Genomic DNA, 5,036 nt, shown 5'->3' with positions numbered 1-5,036 from the left:
GACAGATTCGAAATTCAAATGTAATATTTTTTTATAATTAAGTGTAACAGTATTTATGGCCAGACTAAGTACAATAGTTACTTTTCACTTTGATCATTTTAAAGGAATAAATTATTTATATGCTGTTATTAAAGCAATAGACTATGTAATTGTTGTTAGGTTTAATAAGGTATAATTTCTAAATGAATACTACAAAATATAATGTTTTACCTATAATATTTATGTTTATATAGTATTGTATTATATGACTTATTATTGTATTCTCAGTAGAGTATAAAAATTTTGCAAATTGAAATAATAACACGGACGTTAATTTAATTAAAAAACAATGAAATTATTATTAATATCACATGAATTTTGAATTGACTTGTGAATGTAAATAAGAAAAATATTATTGAAATGGAGGCCTAGAACCCAGAACTAGTTAGTAATTAGTATATATGCTAGTAGGTTTATGGCAAATCAATTTGATCCCAATTAATAAAAAAAAACATAAAATCACAATCTTATATTAAATAAAATAGACAAATTAATAGGTTGTGAATTTATACATTTTCTAGATTTTTATAATAAAAAATTATTAATACTCTATTGAAAAATAGCTTCAAACGTTCCAAATAATTGCTTGCTATAAGGATAGTAAATTGTATCTATATTTATGGTTTTCACTTGTAATAGACAATTGTAAATATTTTTTTTTATATTTCTATCCTAAAATGCTTGCAACTAGATTTAGAGAAACACACTAATTCTTGTTTCACGTCAATGAAAACGGAATAAAGTCAATTTAATACTCTTCCGTGCAAATTTAAAACCCTTTTATCATTCAGCTGTTTTTATTAACACTACTGCCAATTTTATCCCTATTATTTTAAAATCCGCTCTCGTCTTGCTATTTTGGCTGTACATGTACTTTTTATGGTATTTTTTTCCTCAATTATGGCAGTAAGCGAAGACTTTTTGCCTTAGAAAAGAAACAAATTGTCAGCTGTCAAAAAGAGTTTTTTTTACATGCAAAATTTTCACAATACAAAGGATTTTTGGCAATTATGTTATGGGAAGGTCAAATGGAAAATAATATTAGGTACTGCTATTAACTATTTAAGATTCATAATAAATTTCGATTTGAAGATTTTTAAATGAAGTTTACGAAAAGATAAAGAAATTGCGAATACAATTCTAGATGACAGCTGCCACAGACAACAAAGAAATAATATTCTTTCACTTGTGTAAATTTAGCCGTAGGTGACATCTAGCCTTTTAGCTTGTGATGTGTTAGCGTGCCTGAATTAAATATAATTCCTGTTTTTAGACCTTAGAAAATAATATATAACAATTTAATAAATTATTATGAATTAAAACAATCTTATGGTATGTTGTGAAATAATCATGTATATTATATTTTGTTATAACTGCCAAGTCTACTTATTGCGTAAATATAGGCGCTGATTTAGTTTTAAAAATATACATATATGAGAATATTTTAAAGAATAGACAATTTGGTTTGTTTTTTGACGGGAATTGAAACCGCGTCTTTTCGCCGAAATATGGCAACATTTAGTTTAAGACGCATTTGAATGCTAAAAAACTGAAAATTAAATATATGTATATGTTTAAATGTTTATAGGATAAAAAGTGTTAATGAAATCAAATGGATATAGACGATTTTATTTTATCTATGAATATAATATGTTACATGAAGTATTTTCTTAATTTGTTTTTAAATTAAACTTTTATTTTTCCTACCTGTTTATAGAGAAAATTATTTTCCAAAAATATATACCTACTTCTATAATTTCTCAAACGATAGATTAATTATTTCTTAACACATTTTACAATTTGAGAATCAAAAATGATGATTAATATTATAAGGTAGATAATTAATATAGAACGGCTTTAATTAGCTTAGTGTTTTATTAAATGGATTTAGATTGTATGAAATTGTGTGAACATGCAAACATTTAGGGTCTTGCTTCATGAAGATTGTGGTGATAGAGGAAATTTGATAAATAAATAGGTGAATTTGTTATCTCGTATATAATAGAGGAATAACTGTAAGTAAAGATTTGTTTACTGAAATGTAAAGATTAATTTACTTATTTTAAAGTGGCTTATCTCATTATGCTATTATCAATGTTATATTATTCATATCAACGTCAATTGTCGCGTTTCTCCAACTAGTAGTTAAGTACGTTGGAAATAATTGTTGATTAAGTTGTTTACTCAATTCCTACGTGACTATAAAAAAAGCATAACGACACTTCATATAACTAATATGTATTATGTATACTATAAACTATTATATATTGATATGAAAAATTACATTGAGAATGTCCCGTTTAAAATGTATTCATTAATTTTATAGTAATTGGGACATTTACGTATTATGCCAAATGATTTCTCACTACCCATGTTCGAATCTGCCAACGATTCTCTTATAGACAATATTAGCTGCGCCCCGCGGTTTCAGCCGCGTAAGTCTGTATCCCATAAAAATATCGGGATAAAAGTTTGCCTCTGTGTTATTCCAATTGCAATCGGTTAAGTGGTTTTTGCGTGAAAGAGCAACAAACACACACACATCCTCACAAACTTTCGCATTTATAATATAAGTAGGATAGGAATTTTAATTAATATGTGAAAAATTACATTTTACAATACAATGCAAAACAAAGCTAACGAATCCATAATCGTTATGATTATAGAGTACTTTAAAAATTAAAATTAATATATTGCTTCTTTAAGCAAAAAGTAAAAATTTGAACTCCATATATGTCTTAATTTTTTGCCTGTTAATTGAGGCATATGTTTCAAAAGTATTGGAGTTATGCAAGTAAAAAATGGTTGCCTGTAAAGTCGGTTTTACGGGCGAAGATTTTACGTGACAACGTCTTTTTCTCGGTAGAATATTTATTGATATGAATATTATTAAATTGCAAAATAGGAACAAGGAATTGAATGAAAATAAGAATTGCACAAATTTTAACTATAGAAAATATTATTTGTTTACTAAAAAGACAGAGACAGAGACACAAGCACGCGCCGATTCAATGCGCCTAATTCTCTAGTGCTGCGCGCGCGGCGGACCGATCATAGTTCGGTGACTCATCGTAACGTTACCGGGCGTTACACTTTTTCATAAGTGCCTCCGAGCCGCAACCTAATTTAAGACGTTGTCACGTCAAAAACATCATTAGAAATTTGCTCTAGTGTATTTTGTTTATATATTATATATAGATATATACCTCGTATAAATAACTGAAAAGATACGAGGTGGTGAGGTGGAAATATCGAAAAGACCACAAATATATAATCACCCATTCTTAAAATTCCCGTAAACCGTTCTAAGCAAAACTACCAGATGACTGGACTATATATAAATCGCATAAGGAATGTCTTGAATTCATCGTTTTATTTTGTATATGATAACTTTGAGTCTAATATGATATTTACTCTGATAATTTATCAAATTTCCTTTAATGTTTAGGAATATGACAATAATATTGTGACAATAAACGCATGTAGTGAAACTATGAAATGTACTTCACATAATTTATTAATTTAATAAATTCAAACTTAATGAATTTTTATTCTAGATGAATCGTGTAACGCTGGAATGCCTAATTAAATAGATTTCTTTGTAATCGTTTCTTTTTATTACGCCTACAACCTGTTCCTTAAATTAACCTAAGATTAAAATAAAAAAGACTGGTTTTACATTACAGTGTCATTGCATTTCTGAAAAAATGCTCGCAACATAAATTACATATTCCAAAGACTCTTTAAAAAGTACCATATTATGTCCAGTCTATAAGTATTTTATAACTTATTAAAAATTAAAAACAGTTTTTTTTTATTATAATAACGAAATATATCTGGACCTAACAGGGCACTGAAGAATAATATAATAGAGTTATAATAGAATAAGATAAGGATGAACCTAGAGAGAAATTTATAAAAAAGTAGAGATTTAAAACCTGTGCATGTTATTTTTAAATTATTGTATATTAGCGGGCGCGTTTCCGCTATGTGGCTCGCGTGTGGTGAATACCACCCCCATGAACATTTGCAGGGGTTAAGCTTGCTTGTAGGGGAAGGAAGGATAGGAATAAAGGATTAAAGTGATGAGGGTGAAGTGAAGGATACGGGATAAAATGTAATGATTTTTCATTGTGGTGCGTTCTAAGAAATATGTTGCACAATTTTTCGACAAGACAGTATTTTATAACGTCATGATTATCTTATCTCAGCACTAGGTGATATTTTACTTTCGAGTAAGTAGACAGGTAACTAGATAGTAGATAGTAGAAGGTAGTAAGGTATTGTCGAGAAGTGATTTAGTATATAATTGTGGGCCGAGAAGTTGGTAAGTTTAATTTTATTTCTATGAAAATGAATGGATTATTATTTAATGATAATTCATATGGATAATAGTTATTTTATTGTGTAAATTTAGTATATTGTGTAAATTTTGTTATCCAACTTTCTAATGTAATAATTAAAAGTCTAAACTTTAAATTACCGAAACGAATAAATATTCTTTCTTTTCGACATGTTATAATTTAAAAACGTTTAAATTATATAACGAAACAATAAGTGATCACACAATATTTTGTAATTACATAATAAATGATTTGTTTTTCTTTTCAATTACTTATTTATTTCTTATAATTGCGTAAAGCGTTCCCTACCCCATTAATTAGAAACTATTTGAAAGTTGAACAGGTTGCTAACGGTGCATCTTTTGTTATAGTTCCAATGTTTTTCTATAGATGGTGTTGATCTCAACGAACAAATTAAAAATTATATTGTTTTGAAGCAGCTTATAGTGGTAATAATTAATTCAATATGTACTATGTTATGATATTTTCTTCATTATATTGAATGTTAGAGATATAACTTATAACTGCTAAGCGCACAAAAGAAAAACAAAACTGTATTGTAAATTGTTTGGGTCAGAGATCATTATCGTCAGGTATTATTATAATAACAAAGTATAAACGATTACACTGACTGGATATTGTTACATAATTAAC

The sequence above is a fragment of the Zerene cesonia genome, chromosome 25 (assembly GCF_012273895.1).
Source record: "Zerene cesonia ecotype Mississippi chromosome 25, Zerene_cesonia_1.1, whole genome shotgun sequence".
NCBI classification, from domain to species: Eukaryota; Metazoa; Arthropoda; class Insecta; order Lepidoptera; family Pieridae; genus Zerene; species Zerene cesonia.
Note: the sequence above shows the minus strand (reverse complement) of the source record.